The sequence below is a fragment of the Balaenoptera borealis genome (genome assembly GCF_965194805.1).
Source record: "Balaenoptera borealis genome assembly, chromosome: 17".
NCBI lineage: Eukaryota > Metazoa > Chordata > Mammalia > Artiodactyla > Balaenopteridae > Balaenoptera > Balaenoptera borealis.
In genome coordinates, this window is record NC_138876.1 from 73,980,165 (window position 1) to 74,006,395 (window position 26,231).

General features: G+C 40.8%; 1 long non-coding RNA gene across 2 annotated transcripts in view; it reads left to right on the top strand.

The window, feature by feature from the left end:
• The window catches only part of LOC309615304, a 167,997-nt gene that overhangs the window by 1,017 nt on the left and 140,749 nt on the right, over positions 1-26,231 (top strand). Inside the window, exons 2-3 of one of the 2 annotated variants that reach the window (XR_014236711.1) lie at positions 2,685-2,835; positions 20,151-21,750. This is a non-coding gene — a long non-coding RNA (uncharacterized lncRNA). The remainder of the gene's footprint in view (positions 1-2,684; positions 2,836-20,150; positions 21,751-26,231) is intronic. The other variant, XR_014236710.1, reaches the window with a different exon arrangement.

Here is a 26,231-nt window from a genome sequence, read left to right on the forward strand (position 1 = left end):
TCAGGCTGAATGCTTTTGCAATTCCCCAGGACCCCCCTGCTCCACCCTACCCCACCCTTCCAGTTGCTGCTCTTAATCTCTCCAGTCTGTCCATCCTCACTCCTTACAGACCTTAGCCTGAAAGAGTTTGCTACTACAGTACCTGTTATGAGTGGGGAAACAAACGGAGGGTATACAAGAGGAAGCATGTGAAATCTCACAGGCTTTGTCTTCCAATCTTAATTATCTTAGTTTAAAAGCATGGCTTTGGGATCCAAACCAATCTGAGTTTGAATTACAGCTGGGCTAGATACATTAGTTGTATAACCTTGGGAAAGTCACTGAACCTTTCTAAGCCTTAGTTTCCCCATGAGTAAAATAAGGTCAGATATGGATAATTCCTGGCAGAGCTTAAGCCCTCAAGAAGCAGTGGCTATACAGGGCTAGTTTCTGGTTCCTTTGCTAAAGAATTCCCAGAATGGTGGTAATAGCTTACATTTATTCATCACTACATGTCAGGCACTGTAATAATCATTAAAATCCTCAGTGCATCGTTGGGCATTAAGTGCTGTTAACAAAAACTGACACACAATGAGGTTAAGAAAAGTGCCTGAAATAACACAGCTGATCACTGTGAGAGCCAGGATTTGAACACAGGCAGTTTGGCTCCAGAGCTTGTACTGTAGCCACCATATAATGCTGCCTAATGACATGTTCTGGTGAGTTTCTGTTCTCTTTCTGTCCCGCAACAAACTCCTTCCTTCCATATTATCCTAACTAGCCTGGAGGTCTGAAGTTGCAGAATGCAGCACTACCTACCATGAGATGTGGCCCAGTTAATATTAAATGTTTTAAGTACCTGTGGGAACTACCTCAGATCCTCCGCACTGCCTCCAGAAGTGTGCAAACTCTAGCTGTAGAGTCTAGATTCTAGACAGTGCTTCACTCTTCCGCAGGGCCGCAGGCATCTCAGCCTCCTAGTGAACACCGCTCTGATCACAGCTTGGAAAGGAGAGGGCAGGCTGGATTTCAGCCCCCTTTCACCCCTCAGCCACCTTGCTGCCATTATCCAGTGAGCTTCCACTCTGCACAGCGGTAATAGTGGGCCCTGCACTTCTGCATGACACTTTGTATCCGTTCCAGTTAGGTTCAGCTGCAGGTGATAGCAAGTCCAAGATAACGGGAACTTAAGACAGGTCAGTTTTTCTTTCATACAGAAGAGGTTTGGAGGGGCTTCCCTGGTGGCGCAGTGGTTGAGAATCCACCTGCCAATGCAGGGGACATGGGTTCAATCCCTGGTCCGGGAAGATCCCACATGCCACGGAGCAACTAAGCTCGTGTGCCACAACTACTGAGCCTGTGCTCTAGAGCCCACGAGCCACAACTACTGAGCCCGCGTGCCGCAACTACCGAAGCCCGCACGCCTATAGCCTGTGCTCCACAACAAGAGAAGCCACTGCAATGAGAAGCCCGCACACCGCAACGAAGAGTAGCCCCCTCTCGCCACAACTAGAGAAAGCCTGTGTGCAGCAACGAAGACCCAACGCAGCCAAAAATAAATAAATTAAATAAATAAATTTAAAAAAAAAAAGCGGTCTGGAGGTAGTCAGTCCAGGGCTTGGGCTGCTGTCACAGAGTCAGGTATTGGGCTCCTTATAGCCTGTTTTGCCACCATCCTCATGATAACACTTCCACCTGGGGTCCAAGATGACTGTTCAACTTCCAGCCATCATAGTCATTCCTACCAGCAGAAAGCAAGGTGAAGAAAGGCCCGTTTCTCCCCTTTAAGGACATTTTGTAGCAATTCCATTTCCCACTTCTGCCTGTCTCCTAACTAGGACACAGTCTTATGAAAATACCTACTTAAGGAAACTTGGAGGATATATGGTGATGTATTCTGGTTGGCCGTGTGCTCAGTTAAAAATGAGAAAGTTTACTACTAGGGAAGAAGGTGATGGTGGATAGTGAGAGACAAATTATAATAAACTGTGTGTGCATAGTAATTACCCAGATTCACTTCCTTAACCTAGTAGCATTTCAACTTCTCTTTGAATTTTTGCCAATATTTAAGACAAAATTTCTAAGGCTTTTTGTTATCACTAAGTAACATAGTATAAGTGAACCAAGCATGGAAAATTCAATGTGAGGGTTGATTGATGCATTTTTAGAAGGAAGGAATCCTTAAATATCATGCTTAAGGTAAGACTAATAGCTGAGCAGAGCAGTGAATAAACCCCGCCTTCCACCAAAAAGAAAAGTAAACCTGCTTTGAAAGAGAAAGGTCAACAACTGTTTTCATTCTTGTGTATGCTACAGAGAAATTTACAATGACAGGAAGAAACAGAAAACATCAAGTAGCCCTAAGGTTTCCGTAAACCGGTGTTTTGCAGAGCGTTTCCCTAGTAACAGCATCTCTGGGGAACTTAATACAAATGCAAATTCTGGGGACCCACTGTATTTACCAAATCAGAAACTGGGTGGGGAACTTCTTTATTTTGAAATAATTGTAGATTAACAGAAATGTTGCAAAGATAGTACAGAGAATTCCTTTGTATCCTTCACCCAGCTTTCCCTAATGTTCACATATTACTTAACCAGGTGTATTTATCAAAACTAGGAAATTGACATTGTTACAGTACTATTACCTACAGACTGTCCGAATTTCCAGTTTTTTCACTAACGTTCTTTTTCTTTGTCTCCCCCAGTTTTTGAGTTTCTTCGTCTTGTCTCGTGGTCTTGACACTTTTGAAGAGCACTGGGCAGATATGTTTAGAACGAACCTCAAATTGAGTCTTTCTGATGTTTCCTTCCTCACAAGTAGGTGGGGCTCGTGGATTTAGGGGAACAATGCCAAAGGTGAGATGCCTTTCTTATCACATCATAACAGGGGGCATGTGACATCAGTATGACTTACCACCGATCATGTTAATCTTGGTCATTTGGTTAAAGTGATGTCTGCCAGGTTTTCCATGGCAAAATTCCTATTTTCCACTTTCCATACTAAAGTCTTGGGAGGTGAGTCAGGAAATCCAGCCCACACGCAAGGAGAAGGGAATTAAAGTCCCACCTCCTGGAGTATTTAGAATTCTTGTGCAGAGAAAGTTTGTCCTTTCTTCCATATTTATTTATATCACTATGGACTCATGGATATTTGTTCTTTGGGTTATAATCCAGTACTGTCATAATTTATTTAGTTGCTCAGATTGTTCCAAGCTTTGGCCACTGGGAGATCAGATTGATTTTTGCCATACCCCTGTTCTTTTTTTTTTTTTTTCCCCAAGCACTTCACTTTGGAGCACAACAGCTATTTGATTCATTCTAATATTTACTACAGGGAAATTTACAATGACAAGGAAAAGGCAACAGAAAACATCAAGTAGCCGTAAGGTCTCCCTAAAGCATCTCAAAGTATGGTCCTGGGATAACAGCATCATTGCTACCTGGGAGTTTGTTAGAAATGCAAATTCTCCAGGGCTCCACCCCATAGTTACAAAATCAGAAACTCTGGGCTTGGGTCCCAACAAGCTATATTTTATCAAGCTCAACAGGTGATTCTGAGGCACACTAAAGTTTTAGAACCACTGCACCTAAGCTTCCCCAAAGATCCAGGTCAAAAACCTACCCAAAGAACCCATAAATTCTGTTACTAGCCTTGGTGAAAGAGTTTCTGAAAAACTTCTGGGTATTTGCATTAAAAATAAAGCAGACAAGGCATAGACAGATATTTCACCAAAGAGGATATACAGATGGCAAATGAGCATGTGAAAAGATGTTCAATGTCTTTTGCCGTTAGAGATACGCAAATTAAAATCACAGTGACGTATCACTACACACCTATCAGAATGACTAAAACGAAGTGACCGAATGCTTGCAAGGTTGTAGAGAAACTGCATCGCCCTTACACCGCTGGTGGGACTTATGGAAAACAGTTTGCTTCCTATAAAAGTAAGCATGCAACCAACAATGATAGTTGGATTCTTGAGCACTTACCCCAAAGAAACGCAAACTTGTCGTTGGCTACATAACGGCTTTGCCGTGAGGCCCACATCCTAGTCCGTAGAACTTGTGAGTATGGTACCTTATATGGCAAAAGGGTCTTTGCAGTTGTGATTAAGTTAACGATCTTGACATGGAGAGATTATTTTGGATGGTTCAAGTGGGCCCAATATAATCAGAAGGGCCTTTATAAGAGGGAGGCAGAAGGGCCAGAGTCAAAAGATCTTGTGATGTTGGACGCAACACTTGGAATGCCGCCATGAGCCCAGGAACGCCAGCCAACTCTGGAAAGAAAAGGCAGGGATCAGATTTGCCCCTAGAATTTCCAGAAGGAACTCAAACTTTTTTTTTTTTTTGGCCATGCCCCATGGCATGAGGAACTTCCCTGACCAGGGATCAAACCCTTGCCCCCTGCATTGGAAGCTCCGAGAGTCTTAACCACTAGACCACCAGGGAAGCCTGGAACTCAGGCTTCTGATCTCCACAACTGCAAGATAGCAAATTTGAGGTTTTTAAGTGTGTGGTAATTTATTACAGCCACAATAGGAAACTAATGCACTTTTGTGTTCGCACAAAAACCTGTATGCATATTTTTATAGCAGCTTTATTCATAATAGCCCAAAACTAGGTGTCCTTCAGTGGGTGAATGTTTAAACATTCTGTGCTATGTCCACACCTGGAATACTAGTCAGTAATAAAAGGGAAGGAACTGCTGACGGACGAAACAACTTGAGTCTTACACTGAGTGAAAAAAGCCAGTTCTGAAAGTTTACATGCTATCTGATTCCATTTATATAACATTCTTGAAATGACAAAATTATAGAAGAAGGACAGATTAGTGGTTCCCAGGGGGTTAGGAAGATTTGGGGGCAAAAGGGAAGTGGGTATGGTTGTAAAAAGGCAACGGGAGGGATCCTCCTGGTGATGGAAAGTTCTGTCCTGACTGTATGGACATCATTCTCCTGGTTGTGACATTGCTCTGTGGTTGTGCAAGATGTTCCCACTGGGGGGAACTGGGTAGCGAGAATACTGTGTCTTCTGGATGATTTCTTACAGCGTATGTGAGTATATAATTATCTCAAGATAAAAAGCGTAATTTTAAATTAGCAGTCACACCTCTCAAAAAAATGAAGCAGACAGGAAAAAATGACATGCCTCTTATTAAATGAGATGATGTACAAAGGAGTATTACAATTTATTTTATTTTTGAAGACTAAAGATATGGAAAACCGGCTTAATGTTAAATGAAAAGGGAGGAGCTAATCAATATGGTTCCAATCTTTCTGTTTATGTGTAAAAAGACTGAGGAGAAATCAATCAAAATGTTAACTCTATCAATTTATGTGGTTAGTTCCTTCTTTGTAACTTTGTTTTCCAGATTTTTCACTCTTACAGTTTTAAAGAGTTAACAAGAATTTACCCGTAAGATAGTCATGGATGAAATGGTATATGTCTGGGATTTGTGTCCAGATAATCCAGCTAGAGAGAGAAGAGGAGGAAATGAGGCTGGCTGGTGTTGAGTCTGGGTCCTAGGTACCTGGGGGTCCGTTTACTATTCTCCCTTTTTTAGTTTTCCGTAATAAAATTTTAAAAGAAGAATTACCTTATTTTTGTTGTTGTTGTTCATTAAAAACAAGCAAATGTACAGTCGATTCTCATTATTCTTGGTAGTTAGGTTCTATAAAGTCTCGGGGAAACTGAATTAGCAAACAATGAGCCGTTGCTCCCAGGGAATCACAGGGTTAGGTTCCTGCAAGCCTCTAATCATGACATTTTTGTCAGCCAATCAGAACATAACCTTGTTTGTTTTTTTTTTTAATATATTTATTTATTTTTGGCTGCATTGGGTCTTTGTTGCTGTGTGTGGGCTTTCTCTGATTGCGGCGAGCGGGCGCTACTCTTCATTGCGGTGCGCAGACTTCTCATTGCGGTGGCTTCTCGTTGCAGAGCATGGGCTCTAGGCACGTGGGCTCAGTAGTTGTGGCACGTGGGCTCAGTAGTTGTGGCTTGTGGGCTCTAGAGCACAGGGTCAGTAGTTGTGGCACACGGGCTTAGTTGCTCCGCGGCATGTGGGATCTTCCTGGGCCAGGGCTCAAACCCATGTCCCCTGCATTGGCAGGTGGATTCTTAACCACTGCGCCACCAGGGAAGTCCCTAACCTTGTTTTATTTATGTTTCATATATACTGTTGATTCACTAACATTGAACTCAGGGCCAACAGCACTGAACTCATGCCTGTACAGAGTTATCTAATGCGCGTATTTTCTCCTTAGGGCACATCACAGCCTTCTTGCTCTTAGGGACACTAGATAGCATTCAGCGCTACAGGTGGGGGCCATTTTAAACAGCAAGATCAGCAACAAAAAGCACAGAAATGTGATAATCGGCACTTAATAGACTACAAAAATGATGTATGTATACAGTATGCTAGCTGAAACAAGAAGAGAGTGTGTAGCCGTGTCAGACCTCAGCAGGGAGCGTGTGCCTCCTTTAGCAAATCAGATTCCCCCAATCTGCCCACATGTACGTCCACCATCTCAAAAGTGCTGGAATATTGATCTGAGGGTTACAAATAAATTTTTTTTAATTTAATTTTATTTATTTATTTATACAGCAGGTTCTTATTAGTCATCCATTTTATACACATCAGTGTATACATGTCAATCCCAATCTCCCAGTTCATTCCACCACCTCCACCCGCCGCTTTCCCCCCAAAAATACATTTTAAGTAGGCATATCTGCAAATACAGAATTCAGGAATAATAAGCATCAACAAGTTAAAGTGACAAGTATAATGATTGGCACAATATAAGTAATAATTAAGTGTTCCTTTCTCTTTTTGTAAGTACAGACGAAGATGCTAAATTATTCAATAAAATTTGATATGTGTACTGTGGTTCTCATGTTAGTGAGTTAAATATATTAGAAAGCAATGTGCAGATGAACAAATGTCATCTGTAGTTGGGTATAAGTGGTGGTGGGGTTATAGAAAGTTGGACATAACCTCCCTGCCGGTGAGAAAATTAGATTTAACTTAAACGTTTGAAAATTACAACATTTGGGGGAGTTCCCTGGTGGTCTAGTGGTGAGGATTCAGCCCTTTCACTGCCGTGGCCTGGGTTCAATCCCTTGTCAGGGAACTGAGATCCCGCAAGCCATGAAGTGCGGCCAAAATAAATAAAGTTACAACATTTTTGTCAATACTAAATCCACCATAAGCTGGAAGACTCATTACATGCTATTAAATGAGATTTGTGCTTCCCTGAATTTCACAAATGCATCAAGTAAAATACTTTAAAAGGAAGACTATTCACTTTAAGGTGAAAATGTTGAAGAATTCCAGTTTTATTCTGGTTTTTCCAAAGTGATTTTTTTTTAATTTATTTATTTATTTATTTTTGGCTGCGTTGGGTCTTCGTTGCTGCGCACGGGCTTTCTCTAGTTGCGGTGAGCAGGGGCTACTCTTCGTTGTGGTGCGCGGGCTTCTCATTGTCGTGGCTTCTCATTGCGGAGCATGGGCTCTAGGCGCGCAGGCTTCAGTAGTTGTGGCATGTGAGCTCAGTAGTTGTGGCTCGCGGGCTCTAGAGCTCAGGCTCAGTAGTTGTGGCGTCCGGGCTTAGTCGCTCTGTGGCATGTGGGATCTTCCCAGGCCAGGGCTCGAACCTGTGTCCCTTGCATTGGCAGGCAGATTCTTAACCACTGCGCCACCAGGGAAGCCCCAAAGTGATTTTTTTTAATCAGGAACTTCAAATGGAAAATATTGATGTTTCTGATAAATCTAGCATAATGAAATTAGATTTAGGTTGTAAAAGAGTACAAAAAGACGATGCTTGTAAATGTCATTCAGAAGTCAGAAAAATCACTGGATCTTTAAAATGCTGAATATGTTCATTAAATCTTGTTTGCTAAAACTAAGTGTATAAAGCTGAAACTTTACACTAAAAGACCTCTTTTTTGGTAAAAATATTGTTTCCCATTAATCAACAAATACTGAATGCCTTCTCTAATTGATGCACTTTCTGAGGCATTTTGGGGGGATGCAAATCAGACATTGCCCTTATCCTCTAAAGAACTTTCCTAGTTATGAAGATAAAACCTCCCCTTATCACCTCAGTTGGATAGTGGTTTACCATTTTCAGGAATGTTTTTGCATCTGTTCTTAAATGAGCACATCTCAATTCTCTGAGGCAGGACAGTTAGGATGTAATCCATTCATAAGAGAAGAAAATTACACTTAGGTTGTAACAGTACGTGAAAATGATAGAACTGGAATTAGAACATAGACCTTTCAGATGGTTAGGCCAGTCTTCTAATCAAGTTTTAGGCAATTTTTTTAGGAAGGTCTCTGCTTTTTCCAAAAGAGTAAAATTCCTGTGCCAAGTGCCATAGGAGTTTTGCGAGATCAACAGAGGTTGCAGAGTGGATGGCGTTTACATGGGCAGTGAAGAAAAGTGTAGGTAGCGGGAAAGCCGTGAGCAGAGCGTGGAAGCAGGAGCTCGGCGGTGGCATTAGGAGGTGACGGGGGAGTAGGAGCGAGAATCCTGGGTGTGCTGACTTGTGCAGAAGGGCTGATTCCCCAGGCCGCCTTAGGACTCTGATGGAAAACTCCACTTACTCTCACCCTCTCCCTTCCCCACTCCCAGTAGTGCAACGGGACTAGACCAGAGAGTGCTGTCCCGGGGTCCCTGGATCGTGGCTGGTGAGAGATGAGTTACCACGGGCTTCAGCCCAGGGTGGATGTGGAAATAAGTAACTGCCCTCCCCGCCAACTCTAAACCCGAGGGAGTGCCCTTCTCTATCGTAGATGTGGTGGCCACTGTCTCAGGCGGCAGGCAGGACAGTCCTTAGGGAAGAAAAGGATCAGGTACCTCAGGCGCAGGATGCAGAGGCCAGAGGGCCAGTGCAGAAACGAGCTCTTGCTGCCACTGCAAGAGTGGCCCTACGTCGGTAAAGGGAGAGGTGATACGTGGGTGATGGCAACGGTCCACACGTGAATAGAGAATTACAGACTCGATGGCTGCAGATGGTTTCCTTAAGTACCCACAGCACAGGCAGTTGGGGGTCACAGTTCCTAATTCGGTCGGGGGTGCTCAGTATTGTGGTCCCCACTGTTCTTACAGGCGGGGCCCACTTGTTGGAACCGTCATTTCATTTGTGCGGGATTCTCTGCGTACAGTGCCCTGTTTGTTTGGGCTGCTGTAACAAAGTACCACAGACTGGTAGCCTATACGTGTGTACAGGGGCGAAATGTATTTCTCACGGTTCTGGAGGCTGGAAGTCCAAGATCAAAGTGCTGGCACAGTTGCATTCCAGCCAGGGCCCTCTTTCTGGTGCATGGCCTGCAGCTTTGCCGTGTCTCCACATGGCAATAGGGGCAGGGGTCTATGTGGGGTCTCTTTTATCAGAACCCTAGTCTCCTCTCAAAGGCCCACACTTCCTAATACCATCACATCAGGCATTAGGATTTCAACATACGAGCTTTGGGAGGGCACAAACATTCAGACCACAGCGTGCCCTTCACCTGTTAACAGTTTCCTATTCTTCAAGGCCCTACCGTTACTTTTCCCCATAACATCTCGAGTCCCACCCGTCAAGATTAATTGTCCCCTCCTCCAACCCCCAGAGTACTTTTTAAACAATAAATGATCATTATCAGCCTGACTCATAAGTACAATTAATTGAGTGCCCATTACCTGGCTGATGTGTGCTGGGTCATTTATATGTGTTATATAACTTAGCCCTCACTGCAGTATATCTCCATGTGGCACATGAGACAGCTGGCAATGGAAATTTTAAGTCACTTGCTTAAAGTAATTGGGCTAATCATATATTGGTTTGTAATGTGCCAAGAAACACCGTCACGCTGGTTAGTAATGGTGCAACAAGAACTCGGGTGACGAGGACTCTGGAATAGAGACTGCCAAGGAAGGCTTCCTAAGGTCAGCTAGGCATATACAAGTAGTTAAGAGGGCAGGCTCTGGAGAAGGCCCACCTGAGTGTGCATCTCGGCTTTTGCATTTACTAGCTCTGTGACCTGTGGCTAATTCCTCACCGGCTCTGTGCTTTGGTGTTGTGCTTGCCTCTTAGGGTTCTTCGAAAAATTAAATGAGAGAGAATTCTGTGGAGTGCTTGGCACTGTCCTTGGCAGATAGTAAACCTTCAATAAACATCAGCAGTTATCATTATCATCATCATAATTATTATTAAATATTAAAAGGTACCAAGATGTGTGGCAAGAGCTCCAGAATTTTACTAAGAACATCTGGATTCATGTCCCAAGTCTGCCTCTTTAGAAAGCCTGTCTTAAACAAGTATTTAACATTCTCCATTCTAATTTCTTAATTTTCAAAATGAGAAAAACATATTAGGGTTCTTTTGAGAGCTAAGTGAGAAATCACACCCAAGAATACTTGGTGAAACTATCAAGTGCTTCACAAATATGTTGTATCAATAGAATCTATTATGAACTAATCTTTAAATATTTTGGAGCATTTTATACACTGCTTGCACACTTAGGTTTAAAAACATTACTAAATCCAAAAGTATGTGGCTAATGATGAAAAATATGAGATATTTACTAGCATCTTTGTTCTTCTCATTTTATGAGATGTTGATGACCAGTTGTTTGTTCACTGTATACAAAATAGTGTCTCTGCTGTTTAAAGTACTTAGAACATTCTTATTGTAGGTTGAATTATGTCCCCTGAAAGATAAGTCCTAACTGCTAGTACCTCAGAATGTGACCTTATTTGGAAGTAGGGCCATTGCAGATATAATTAGTTAGGATGAGGTAGGAGTAGAGTGGGCCCACAATCCAATACAATTGGTGTCTCTTATAAGAGGAGACCTGGAGAGAAGGCCCCGTGATGCGGGGGGCAGAGGCAGAAGTGATGCAGCTTCAACCCAAGGCTTGGTAAGGATTGCCAGCAGACCGCCAGAAACTAGGGAGAGGCAGGAGGGATTCTCCCTTATGGGTTTCAGAAGGAGCACAGCCCCACGGACACCTCGTTTTTGGACTTTCAGCCTCTGGAACTGTGAGACAAAAGAATTCTGTTGTTTTGAGCTGCCCAGATTGTGGTACTTTGTTACAGCAGGCCTAGGAAGCCAATATAATACCTTATAAATCTCTTTCAAGAATGTTCGATAATCTTAATTTTTAAAAAATAAGAGAGTTATTTTGGAGAATTAAAGAACCATAAAGTGGAAAAGAATAAAATACTATCTTAGACCAATACTATTCATGAGTCCACAAATCTATGAGAGGTGACAAAAAATAATAAGAACACATGGGTTTTTCAGTCATATGTGTCTGGCTTCTATTCTTGCCAAGCCACCTAATAGCTGTGTGAACTTTAGTTAAAATGTGCTTGTTTCCTCATTTAAAAAATGGAATCATCATGCCTATGTCACAGGGTTGTTGAGAAGCGTTTTTCCAGCACCTGGGGCCAAGCAGGGACTCTGGCACATGGTAATTCTGAGTAGATGCCAGGGGATGTTCTGTCCAACAGCCTGGTGATTGTAATTTACCACAATCTCGGATTAAGAATTGTAAATAATCCCTACATTCCCCTTTAGTAACTCATCACAAATATTCCATTCAGGAGTCAAATTTTTACTTGTGAATATGAAGCAGAACACTGATTTTGCAATATCTGTCAGTATTCATCCAACCCTCTCTCCTCTTCCTCAACATTTCCTTTTTTTTTTTTTTCAAGTAAAAGGAATCACATCTTCATTTGTAATTAAAAAACTGGAAACAGCTTACACATCTGATAGAAGCAGGTCATTTATATTGTACAATATGCAACTTATTTGAACAATAATATGGGACTATATGACATGGTACTGTGATATGTATATGTGTATATATTTACACATTCACATGAATATATGCAACAAATACACATATATTTAGGATACAACTAGAACACATACAGCCCAAAATAGCATTGAGGCCTTTATTTGAACAATTAAAAACAACTGTGTTTTCATTCGAGAGAAGCCATTGTAGGGGTAAAGGAGCAGAATTCAAGAAGAATTTCAATAAGGCTTTAACATCTGGAATCAGATGTCATGATTTCAGAAAGGTTAATACTCCCAAGTCGGCCCTTGTTATAAATTGTCCAGTCTCAACATTTCCTTTTGTCTTGGTCCTTTATCCATTTTAAAGCAGCACCTAGGCGCTTCTGTTTGTACTCAGGGAAGGAATGTAGCTATGGGGCGGGGGTGGGGCGTGCTGACCTTTGAGTTTTAAGGATAAAAACTAATGAATTAATAGACAAAAGGCTGGGGAGGGAGCATCAAAACGATTACAGCTTCCCCTCCTCCTTCCACAGTCTCTCGACAGCCTCAAACAAGAATCCCCAAGGCTGGGAGGGTCCCAGAGGAGAGCACTCTCCCCGCCGAGTGCAGAGTCAGCACATCCCAGGTGGGGTGGAGGTCCCAGAGCCAGCAGCTCCAAGCTTCAGCTCTGGGGGAGACCCCTGGGCGTTAGCGGGACCCAGGGGGAGCGGCTGCTTGGAGCACCAAGCAGCGGAACGAGTCCCACTCGTCCTTGGGAATGAGACCCAAGGACGGAGGCAGAGACGAGCAATCGTAACTCAGAGGAGTCGTGGGATAGGAGAACGGCAGTCTCCAGGGGAACCTGCTTGGCCTAGTCCAAAAGGTCCCGGTGGGGAATCGATATCTCAAGTGATCGAGGGCCCAGATGACATTGAAGAGAAATGAGCTTCATCTCAATATCTTGGCTTTATGCAAATATTAGGGGAAAAGAGGGGAAGATACTGAATTGACCAAGACAAAATTTTTGCCAGCCTGGTAAAATGATGCCTTGGAATAGAAATTGAATTGTAGTAATTCTACAATTTCTGTGTGTACATTTCATGCACATATGAGTTTGTAGGTGGAGATTCTGGCCTAATATACCTGATTTATCAATTTGAACTATAAAGCTCAATTTAATCCAATCAGTGTTGATTGAGTGCCCGCCATGTGGCAGGCAGGGTTCTAGCCCACATGATGTCTACTGTCCAGTTGGGGTGGTGGGTACTAAAAAGTAATTGCAAGTCAAACAAATGTTACCAAAAGGGAAGTTCGTGGAATCACATAGCAGAAGAATTTAGACTATATAGCGGTATGAGTGCCTCCTTGAGAAAATTACGCTTAAGCTGAAACATGAGAAATTAGAAGGAATATGCCCAAGGTGGAATGTAACCAGGAGAAGAGTGGTAGAGGGAAAAAAGGGAGAGCCTGTTTCAGAGCTGCGAGTGACAGGCGGCACGGTTGGGGCATAGAGGGCAGAGGGAAGGATACTAGTGCTTCGGCTCAAAAAAGTTTTTAGATTTTTATGATATTATTTCTTTGCTAGGTAAGTTGGCTGGAAAATCAGATAATGCAGCATATTTAGGTCTAAAACCAGGGGGAAAGTCTAGCCATTATTTAAAGTAGCATTCTATCATAATGCCCCAAATTCACTTGAAATGACTGATAGTTCTAGAGTAAAAATATTTTCACTCCCACACCCTATGCCTATTTCTAGACATTATCTGTAGTTTCATAACTGTGTCCAGATGGGGGTTCTCTTAAGGTCATAAAGACTGTGTGCTCTTGTAACTATGTCACTATCTTCCCAACATGTTATGGTGTTTACAAGTGTAAATGAATTCAGAACTTTATACCACTTCCATTGGAACTCAGTACATTTCAAATGTTTTTTTGATCAGAATCTGATCATTTATTTCACTTCTGGGTTGGCAGTCTCCAACGACACATTTGTTGTGTTACATCTGTGTGGGCTGGAAATTTACAACTTAAAATGCATTCTTGCTTTATAGACTATTTTTTTTTTAACTTTTTTTTTTTTTTAATTTATTTATTTATTATTTATGGCTGTGTTGGGTCTTCGTTTCTGTGCGAGGGCTTTCTCCAGTTGCGGCAAGTGGGGGCCACTCTTCATCGCGGTGCGCGGGCCTCTCACCATCGCGGCCTCTCTTGTTGCGGAGCACAGGCTCCAGACGCGTAGGCTCAGCAATTGTGGCTCACGGGCCCAGCCGCTCCGCGGCATGTGGGATCCCCCCAGACCAGGGCTCGAACCCGTGTCCCCTTCATTGGCAGGCAGACTCTCAACCACTGCGCCACCAGGGAGGTCCGCATTCTTGCTTTAAATTACTATTATAAACGGTGGCTTCAACGAGGATATGCATCCTGTAGTATTGCTGAATTAACTTATTCTGCATTTGACTTTTGATTTGGCCCACTTGTGGTTACCTTACAAAGCATCCATCCCCTTCTTTTTGTTTCTGTTATTTCTATTCTTTTTTCCTCTGCATTGCACACAATGTCAGTCTGGAACTGACTGTGTGGAGCATGCAAACCCAATACGGCCAAATTTATTTTTTATAATTTATGTGTTTGTGTTATTATATTAATATTAGGTCTAATATAAATTGCATCACAAGAAGAACAATTTTAAATATAAACTAAACTGAAAATACATAGAAGTTACAGTTTTTCCTATACTCCCTTGAACTCCCACAGACTCACATATACTCTACCTTTGAGCTACAATGTATCGCTTAGAATTCTCTCAACTACCACAGTCACTCTTTTTTTTTTTTTTTTGGATGGTGCGGCATCGGCATTTTAGTTCCCCCACCAGGGATTGAACCTGTGCCCCTGCAATGGAAACGGGGAGTCCTAACCACTGAACTGCCAGGGAATTCCCACAGTCACTCTTGACTCTATATCTTTGCACAGGTTGTTGCTTCTGCTTGGAAATTCTTTTACACTCCCACTCCCCCCAGCCGTTCTTTGCCTAATTCATACCCATCCTTCAGGGCTCATTTGCTTGACTATCTTCAAGGATACCTTCCTGGATCCTCTCAGACAGGATCAGATACCTTTCTCTGTGTTCCCATAGCAACCTGAGCATCCTTTATGTAGGCTGTGTCCCTTACTAGTCATTAAGCTCCTTGAGGATGAGGATCAGGGATTTCATCTTCGTGTTATCATTGCCTAGCACAGTACTCAGTACATAGTGTAACATTACTATTCGGCTGAAAATAATTTGTCAACGGTAGTTTGGTGGAAAGCAAGCTGGACGACATGTCGTTTTGGTCATGGTGGGGGGCTTGTAATGTTTTATACATCTTTAAGAATTGTTGCCCATTTTGCTTTCCACCCCCCCCCCCCCAGCAACAGGATTGTACTTTTTAAAAAAAAAAAAAAAAATGAAAGCTTCATTTATTTATTTATTTTTGGCTGTGTTGGGTCTTCGTTTCTGTGCGAGGGCTTTCTCTAGTTGCGGCGAGCGGGGGCCACTCTTCATCGCGGTGCGCAGGCCTCTCACTGTCGCGGCCTCTCTTGTTGCGGAGCACAAGCTCCAGACGCGCAGGCTCAGTAGTTGTGGCGCACGGGCTTAGTTGCTCCGCGGCATGTGGGATCTTCCCACACCAGGGCTCGAACCCGTGTCCCCTGCATTGGCAGGCAGACTCTCAACCACTGCGCCACCAGGGAAGCCCCAGGATTGTACTTTTTTATACTAATTTATTTTCATCTAGTTTTAACTGCTCTCCACTATTAGTCATTTCAAAAATTTGGTACAACCTAGATGTTTAATAATAGGTAAATTGCAAAAAGTACACATGATATTAGATTGTAGAAAAAATTCATATGCTCTATGTAAAAGAATCTTGGAGGATATATTCTAAGGTATTAATAAACATTTTATTACAAAAATAGGTTTGTATTATTAAAACACTTCCTGCTCTTTACAGAAAATCAGAAACCACAAATAAAGAAATAAATTAAGAAACAGTCAAAATGTCACTGTCCTAGAGACAGCTGTTAGGTGGGAGAGGATGGGGGGAGAGGAGATGTATATGAGTCGATTAGGAACGGGTTAGGAAATGGGTCGTCTTGATTGGAGTTTTGGAGGGAAGCACAGAAAATCAAATTAATTTGGTGGGAATACAAGGGATCGCTTGAAATAAACGAGGAATTCTTTTGAAGTAACTAAACCTGTCTTCCTACCTCAGATTAAAGTGCAGTTTATTCATTTAATTTGCTAGCCCAAAATCTGGACAAATTAAGCATACGTTTATTTCCAGATGTATTCTCTTCTGCTTCTCTATTGCAGCCAAATTATGCTCCTCATGCTTCCCCTAAACTTGTCCCTAATGTCCTCTTGACTTTATGTCTATGCACAAGTTATTATTATAATGAAAGCCACCAATCATTGTCTATTGAAGTATGTCCACCTTTCAGAGCTCACCTGAGCTGCTTCCTCCTCCGTGACTTCTTCTCTTCCCAGCCCACCCTTACCACTCAACTGCAAGGAATCGCTTCCCTTTGAACCTCTGTAGAGCCCTTTTTTGGTTGATGGCCTCTATATTCTGGTTATGGAAAGGGAACAGAGCAGAGAATTTGTACTGTGTGACGGTACTTTTTAAACTAAAAAGCATTGTACAAATATATGTTATCTCATTCTCAGAACTAGATTATAAACCCCTTTAGGGCAGAGATTATATTTTATTCAAACTTTTGTCTCAATTGCCTAACATAGTTATTATTATATTTGTTAAATAGCATATAATAATTCTTTTCTGCTTTCCCTTGTATCAATTCTTTGGGAGCAGCCATGAGTTTTAAAGAAAGGCTTCTTGTCTTTGTTTACCTCTTACCCACTAATTTTGCTAAAGGCTCTGTGCTGATCATGGAGGAGATTGAGGTATGCATCTTTTTCATTGAGTTTGTGAGGTGTTGGTATATAAAGCTGTTTATTTCCAGGCATAATACTCTTTGATGAGCAGCTGATGAGGCATTTTCCCGGGCCTTTACTCATGGACGAGTGTACAGCTCCGTGGTCAGCACAGGTGAGGGATGCACGATGTAAGGCCTTCTGTAAGGTTCTTAGAATACAGGCAGAGCTACCCAAACTAGAAGTGCAGACACTAGTCCTCTGGGTGGCACATTCCAGGCACCTGCACTCACTTTGGAATATCAGCTGCATATTCTCTCATACCTCAGATCTTACCAGAAGGATTTTCCTTGACTTCAGTTGTCATAGAAGGCAATGAATTTCTTCCACGCCAGCATCTCAGATTATCTTGTTGTTATGTCCTTTACGGACAGGTGGAGCCCAGCATAAATGGAGGATGCCTGGCTCTCTCATTCTACCAGCTGTTTCTGGACCATATTGGACTACTAGACAAATAACACACATTTTAGTCTTTAAAATGTGAGTTCTCAGGGAGGAAGCTTTGAGACAACTCAACATTAGATACAGAATTATATTGTTAGACAGATTTATTCATCAGAAAATTTCTTTAGACAAGTGCATTTATTCATTCATATACACATTCATTCATGCATATGTCTTTACAGAAACATGTTTGCTTTGGCAGAGACTGTTCCTTTCTGTTCAGAACCCATTTATTGTAGTCTTATTTTGTGTCAGACCCCCCGCTAGCTTCTGAGGATAGAGAGTGAATTGCAGCCCTTGTCTTATGGAACTTAGATAGACCTTCAGATATGCCCAGGAGCTCACAGCGAACTGGAGAAGACAGATCATTGTAATTCACCATGAAATGTAGGATCGTAGACACAGAGTGCAGCAGCAGTTCAGAGGACTGTAACATTATCTCAATCCAAGAGAATCAAGGAAAGCTTCACAAAGCTGGTGAGAGTTCTAAAGGATAAGCAGGGATTCACCAGGCAAATGATGGGGGTGCGGGCATTCCAGGCACAGGGAACAATCTGTGAAGTGGCACAGAGACAGACGTACAGTGGTGTTGAAACATCGGGGTCTTAGCATAAGGTATGAGTTCCTCGGGACGTGCAAGATGATCAATTGGAGTACCAGGTACTATATTAGAACTTCTATGGAAAGAGAAATATGAATTAAATCTGCACTGAAATGCCACTTCCCTGTCAGATTAGCAAAAATCCAAAAATTCTACACTCTCTTTTGATAAGGTTGTAAAGAAATAGGTGCACTTTCCACTACTGGTGGGAATGTAGATTGGTACAATATATAAGGAAGGCAGTTTGAAATATCACAAGTACAAACACACATGCCTTTTGAACCAAGAATTCCTCTTCTTATAATTATATAGATATATAGATAGATATAAAGTTATGCACACTTGCAAAATGATACATATTTTGTAGGTTTTTCATTGTAGCCTCATTTATAATACTTTTGTGATTCATTCATGTTATTGCAGGTGTTGGTTTTTCATTCCTTTTTATTGCTGAGTAGTATTCCATTATATAGATGTACCACAGTTTGTTTATCCATTTACCAATGGTTGGGCATTTAGGTTTTTTTCTCCAGATTTTGGCTATTATGAATAAACATTCACCTATAGATCTTTGTGATGTTTTTGTTCTCTTGAATAAATAAGTAGGAATGGGATTGCTGGGTTGTATGGTAAGTATTTGTTTAAGTTATAAGAAACTATTGAACTGTCTTCCTAAAATAGCAGTACCGTTTTGCATTCCCACTAGCAATTTATGAGAGTTCCACTTGCTCTCTATCCTTGTCAGCACTTGTTACTGTCCGCCATTTAAGAGATCCAAACACTTTTTTAAAATTTGAAAGTACAACACCTTCTAATTACCTGTCAAGAACAGTTAATCAACATTAGGAAAGGTGGAAGCTACTAACTGATTTTCGATAAAAACCTTTGAAAAAGTGGATGGACTTGAAAACTAAATATTGGATCTACATATCTTTGTGAAGTATCTTTTTTTTTTAACAAACAGGTATCAAAAAAGCTGAACTTACAACTTAACTTTTGGATTGCTATTGCAAAAAGTGATAACCCAAGATTTTTAAAAATGATTATGCATATTCACTTAGTAGTCATCAAAAATATTAATAGTAAAAACAAAAAGAATTTTTGTACCAGTAATAAAATAATTTTAAATTATTTTTTATATCACACTTGCTTGTCTATATTTTATAATGTACATAATTTATAAGTATATAAATATATTATAATTAGAAGTATCCTTGAACAAATCACTCAGTCTCTCTGGATTCCTATATTCTCATCTGTAAAATAAATGGTTTTGCTTCCAGAATCTGCTTAACTTGCTTGAAAATTATTTGATTTTATAATTCTACGCCTAGAGATTCCTTTTTGGCCTGTACATCTACATCTTTTAAATGATACTATCATCAGGATTCTTTCACATGTTTAAAAACGTTAACGACTGGACTTCCCTGGCAGACCAGTGGTTAAGACTCCGCGCTTCCACTGCAGGGGGCCTGGGTTCTGTCCCTCGTCGGGGAACTAAGATCCTGCATGCTGTGCGGTGTGGCTAAAAAATAAAAATAAAAAATAAAATTTAAAAAAAGTCATTAAAAAAATTAAAGACCTGTATTTTCTTTGTAATTCAGACAGCTCAATTCCCCCTGCCAGAGGTCAATCCCAAAGTTACACAAGTATCACTTGAGGTAAAAATTAATTCTTTTCCCCCCACTGGGGAATACTGGTGAAAAGATCAGTTCGATAGCACCACTAGCACCACAACAACTGGGGAATGAGAAGAGGGATTTTCTTAAGACAGTGGGAAAAAAAAAAAGGAAAGAAAAAAAAATCAAGGAATGACAGGAATTTATTTCGAAGAAAGGAATGACAGAACCTGGTGATAGGTTGGGTATAAGGGACTTTGTAGAGAGAAGAGTTAAAGGTAATTTAGGGGATTCTAGCTTTGGAGATAGATAGGAGAAAGATGGTATTATGAATAGATTTATGAACATATTAAAAGGATGCCGGTTTGTGACAGGAGAATGTTGAGCAGAGTTGCAAAAGTTAAATTCGAAGTAATTTTGGTACATCCAGTTATGATTTTTCTCTCCTTTTTTAATTAAAAAATAAATCACAGATTATGGGGAAAAATAGATGAATATCCCTAATGGATAAAGAGCATGTACAAATCAATAGAAAGAAAAATACATTTCCAATAGAAAACTGGGCAAAGACAATGGCCAGCGATTCACCAAAGAAGACACCTAAATGACAAATAAATGTGAAAAATGCTCAACCACATAAAGCATTTAAAGATTGTGAAATTAAATTAATAATTTAATTTAATATAGATTATCAGGATAGACTTTAGCCGTAATGATGTTGCTTCTTTGGAGAAATGGTTCTTTTCTCTTACAGAATTAGATTTGAATGTGCTTACAATGTACTTCAGAGCTGTGACTCTGTGCTCTGGCTCGCGGAAGTGAGAGCCTGAAAGAGAGAGAGAGCCTGGCTGGAGCAAAGCAGGTTGATGTGACGTAACAGGTGGTCCAGAAACGTGATGAGAAGAGCTGAGAGTTGGAGGGATTAATGATGACTACATCAAGTGAAAAAGATGATCTTTTACAAATTGAAACGATAGATCTCGTTTCTGAAGATGAAGAAAAAGTGAGATATATCCTCCTAAACCAGCTCTCCAGGAATCCATTAACACAGTAATCCCAGCATATCGGAGGAGTTGAGGAAGCACCAGATAAATACTGAAAAGCATGAAAGGTGCACAATCTTAGGTACATGAGTACAGAAGATAAAGTTTGTCATGTACATTCATATCCAAGAAATGGAATTTGGTTTGAAAATCCTAGAGGATGCCCTAAGAATGCATAAGAGAATGATAGATCCTGTTAAAGAAAAAAACATCAGGAGAAACAGCAGAATTTCTCCACCTCTATTTGGAATCTATAGAAGAAATTAAGGAACAAAACGATGAAGAAACCATTTCACCAGCTTCAGGACTTGTGGTGTATTTTATGACACGTCTTAACTTCGTAATAAGTAGTTGCAGTTAATTTTCCTTCTTATACTGCTGATTATGTATATGTCTTTAGTGACTACCTGCTATTCTAACTGAATGAAGCTTAGAATTCTAGGAGTGCCTCCTCATTTTTCAGGCTGAAATTTCTGAAGCCATGTTAACATACTACATAGAGTGAAATTTCAGGGCCTAAAGGTCTTAATTATATATGCTTTGAAAAGAAATTTTTAAAAGAATTCTAATGAGAATCTGAACCTGACTTTCAGTGTACTTTCTTGGATCATCTATCTCCTTGGAGAGGTAGTAACCTTCATTCAGAGCAATGTTTTATTAGGATTCTCAATTTTCAAAGAGGGCGTCAGACTTCTGAATTGTTTGATAATGTGTGAGTCTCTATTTAAATGACAACACAGAAAATCTATAGTTCAGGTAATGGTCAAGCATAAAATATTAACTCACTGTTTGCTGAGATGTCAGTGTCCTAGCTGAGAGAAGAAATGTTTGGGGAAGACTGACTAGAGAACTTATGCTCTATAGTGAGGCTGGGGTGTGCTGTCCAGACCCCCGGTAGGCCTGCGGAGCTCATTTCCGCCGCTGCCCACACTCATGGCTGCTGACGGCTCACGGTCCCCTCCAGGAATTGCCCTCAGCGGAAGCCGCTTTGCCCGAGGTTGCACCACCTCCCTGAGACAGCTGGCAGCAGTTACTGGTTGTGGTGGGGCACAGACCTCCTTCCCTCACCTCTGAAGCTCCCTCTGGGCCTGACTGAGGCTTCTCCAGCAGCCGCATCGTGGTTCACCTTCTGCCAGCTTTACTTCCCCAGTGGCCTTTCAGGTGCTGCTCCTGAGTACAATCCTTAAAAAATCTCCGGCATGCAGATTGCCCCCCAGATGCTATTTCCAGAGAACCTGAGCTAAGACGTACTCCAGATACTCTTTCAGATATTTCAACTCAATCCCTGGGTCGAGCTAGATCATAAGAAAGGTAGGTGGCTTTCTTGGTAATTTAATATCGGCCAGCGTAGAATTGCTTAGTTTAATTTGCATGGAGGGGTCTTACATCTGCCTTTGAGGAGTGACGCTATAAAGAACAGACAGCTCTGTGAAGCTTGTCATTATTTATTCTCGAAACTATCATTTCTACGATTTCATTTCTAGGGAGTTTATCCTAAAGAAATAATTTGACTTGCATGCAAAGCTAAATGAAGATAAAGATTAACAGTGTATAATAAGGGAATATTGGAAACTATATAAATATACACCATATATAATTACTTAAGTTTCAAAAACACATGTAACAACATAAATAATCTCATTTTTAAATGCCCTAAATATATTCATAGATGAAGTTACCTGAAATTTGTCAAAACAGATCATGACATTAGATGTAGATATAGTAATCACCTACATAGATGTAAAAGTTGAAGTTACATCATTCTTACAACTCCTTAAAATTATATATATTTGACTCATTTAATTTTAGACAGATTCTAATGTATATAAATATTGAACATTTTCTTGAATAGATATGTTAATTTTTAAACAAATTTTACTAATGTTGTTTGTAATAAAGGAGTTTTAAAGTTTATGGGACTTCTCTGGTGGTCCAGTGGTTAAGAATCCGCCTTCCAATGCAGGGGACGCGGGTTTGATCCCTGGTCAGGGAACTGAGATCCACATGCCGCAGGGCAACTAACACGCCACAGCTACTGTGCCTGCACACTCTAGAACCCGCATGCCACAACCAGAGAGCCTGCGCACCGCAACTACTGAGAAGCCCACGCACCGCAACAAAAGATCCCGCATGCCACAACGAAGATCCCATGTGCCACAACTAAGACCTGACATAGCCAAATAAATAAATAAATAAATATTTTTAAAAAAAAGTTTAGCTGTGATAGCCAGTTATTCTAATAACCTTAAAATGAATTTCTGGCACAACTGTATTATTTTATATCTATTTAGTTTGTATCAACAAACAAATATTTAGTATTCATCATCTCTATATAATATTTTTTAAACATCTTTATTGGAGTATAATTGCTTTACAATGGAGTGTTAGTTTCTGCTTTATAACAAGTGAATGAGCTAGACATATACATATATCCCCATATCTCCTCCCTCTTACATCTCCCTCCCATCCTCCCTATCCCACCCCTCTAGGTGATCACAAAGCACCGAGCTCATCTCCCTGTGCTATGCGGCTGCTTCCCACTAGCTATCTATTTTACATTTGGTAGTGTATATATGTCCATGCCACTCTCTCACTTTGTCCCAGCTTAGTATTTTATCTACACTGTCATTTATTCCTATCAACCTTACAGATTCAACTTTATTCCCATTTTACTGAGAAGAAATTGACCTTCAAAGAATTTTAGTACTAGCCTGAGGTTGAATAACTAGTTCACGGAATTGTTCAGACTCAAGCTCAAGGCTAACTTTTTCAAATTTTTTGCTCCTACTCATCTTCCAAAGTAGAGGCTCAATTTACGTGTATTTTTAGTGGATTCATCCGTGAAACAATGTTACAGATTGTGATATTGTGATTTATAATAAATATATAGTTTGGTCTTTGTCCAGGGTTCTTGGCTTCTAACTGCCAAAACCCTTGAAATTTCTTGAGTGATAAGGGCAACGGGAGCATCTTTTGTTCTGTTTGGTCTCTTGGCCTCAGTTCCTGAAATTGCTTCAGAGCCATAAAAGTGGAATGGGTGTCTTGTTACTCATAACAGGGCTCTTTCAACCACAACTGAGTTTATGTCAATGAGGTGACTCTTGGAAATCACCTAGAGATGGGCGTGCTGGTTGCCAGGAGAATCAACCATGAATAAATCATGGAACTTTCACTCCCGCGCCTATTTCCAAGGAGGAGAGAGAGGCTGGAGGTTGAATCAATCACTGATATCAATAATTTAATCAATGATGCCTGTGTAATGAAGTCTTCATAAAACCCCCCAGAAGGAGGAGGTGCACAGAGCTTCCAGGTTGGTGAACCAGATCGCTTCCATGTGCCACAGCGCTGGCCCCAAACTCCAGGAGGACAGAGCTCCTTTGTGCGGGACCTCTCCCTATGTATCTCTTCATCTGGCTATTGATAAGCACCTTTTAACATCCTTTGTCATAAATTGGTAACCTACTGAGTAAACTAGTTTCCTGAGTTCTGCGAACCACTCTAGCAAATTAATCAAATCTGAGGAGAGGGTCAAGGGAACCTCTTATTTATAGCCAGTCAGTCAGAAGCACAGGTAACAACTTGGACTTACGATTGGCATCTGAAGAGGAGGGTGGTCTTGTGGGACTGAGCCCTTAACCTGAGGATCCTGATGCTGTCTCCAGGTAGATATGCCAGAATTGAGCTGAACTGCAGGACACCCAGGTGGTGTCCAAGATTGCTTTTTGGTGGAGGGAAAAAACCCACACATCAGAATTTGTGACCAGAATTATTATATAGATAAATACTTAATAGCTTGATGTAACCAAAGAAGCGTTAAATGAAACCAGTACAAAAATATAAACTCTATTTTAAAATATAAATATATATACAGACATAGGAAAAATGTTTAAAATGATATACATTCTTGAATGGTGGAATTATGAATGACCCTTATCCTAGTATACTTTTTCTTAGTTTTGTAATATACATAAAATGAGTATGTCAAATTTATAACTAGAAACATTGGATTTTTAGTTATAAATATAAAGCTGCTTCTTATTTTTAAAAGGAGCATATCAGTCTCCCAGATCACTTTAGGATGTGCAATTTGTGTTGAGCTTACTTTTAATGAATCCTAGTTCACTTTACATTTTTCCTTGTTTCCAAGACTGTAGAAAAACCAATTGATTTCTTCTAAAGTTCCACTAGGTGGTGCTACAGTGGAATTAATCATGGCTTTTTTTTTTTCTTTTCTTTTCTTTAATCCACTAGTTCTCAAACTTTAGATCCTGTTTTGGAATTCCAGGCACTATTCATTTCCCCCAGTCAATCTCTTCATGGTGCCATTACCAATTAACAAAAACAGATCACCTCACTGCAACTCTAGTGCTGATTTTGTGATATTAAGGAGGTGACATCTATTAAATATGATAGAAAATCCATTGATTTATGCTGAATGATAATATAAGCAATGGTCTGTTGTAAACATTAAACAGACATATATCCAACCTTGATAACCATGAGGCCTTGGAGATAACTGGAGGTATCTGTACCATATTTTGTGAACCACTAATTTACAATACAGTATGTTAAGAAATTTGGATTGTTAATTTTCCAATTACCAGTCATTCTCAACTTTCAGATCTTGAGCTACAGTAATCCAAAATAATGGCACACTGATGATTAAATGCATGCTATTATGTATGGCATTTAGAGCAGTCTGTGCAAAGGTCATAAGTGTTCTGGCCCAGAGGTCCTTTATTGATGAGGCTCAGTAAATTTCTCCTTTTGCTGCACATTTGTCCCCCAGCGATCTTTCTGGCTCATGGCTTCAGACATCACAGAATTATCTCATTCTAATAATATATGCTCTTTAGCTTTTTTTCCTGGTAATTTTGTCAATAAATGTCATGAGTTGTAATACTGTGCCATTAGAAAGATTTAGCAAAAATAAGTCACAATTCGTTACTTGTAAATAAATTTATGTAGTAAAAAGAAAAACCCCAATTTTTTTTTTCCTGTGTAGGGAAAAACCCATTTCTTCCCTACTGTGTGTTTCTCTCCTGTGTGTCTCCTTTCCCACTCTCATCAAACACTTTACACCTGACACTTCTGGTCACGAAATGTGGGTCTTTTCCCCAATAACAAAAAGCGAGTCTTTGGGATGCCAGCTGGGTGTCCTATGATTTAACTAAATTCTGATCCTATTGACCTGGAGGAAGGTCAGATCCCACAGGTTAAGGGCTCAATCCCATAAGACTCCCCTCAACACACACAGTCACACACTTCAGATGCCAGTCACAAGCCCAGGTTATCACCCGTGCTCCTGACCAAACTGGATATAAATCAGACGTCCGTTCAACCCCCTCGTCAGCTTCCATTAATTTGCTAGAGCAGCTCACAGAACTCAGGGAAACACTTACTTACATTTACCATTTTATTAGAGGATATGATAAATGATACAGGTGAACAGCCAGATGAAGACATAGACAGGGTGAGGTCTGGGAGGGTGCCAAGCCCAGGAGCTTCTATCTTCATGGAGTTGGGGTGCCTCACCCCCCCGGTGCAGATGTCTTCCTCCACCTGGAAGCTCTCCGAAGCCCCTCCCATTGGGATTTTATGGAGGCTTCCTCACATAGGCATGATCAATTATTAACTCCATTTCCAGCCCCTCTCCCCTCTCTGGAGGATGGGGTGTAGGGCTGAAATTCCAAACTTCTCACCAGGACCCCACTCAGAGTCACCTCCACAGAACAAAAGGTGCTTCTAGTGCCCTTATCACTTAGGAAGTTTCAAACATTTTAGGAGCTTTG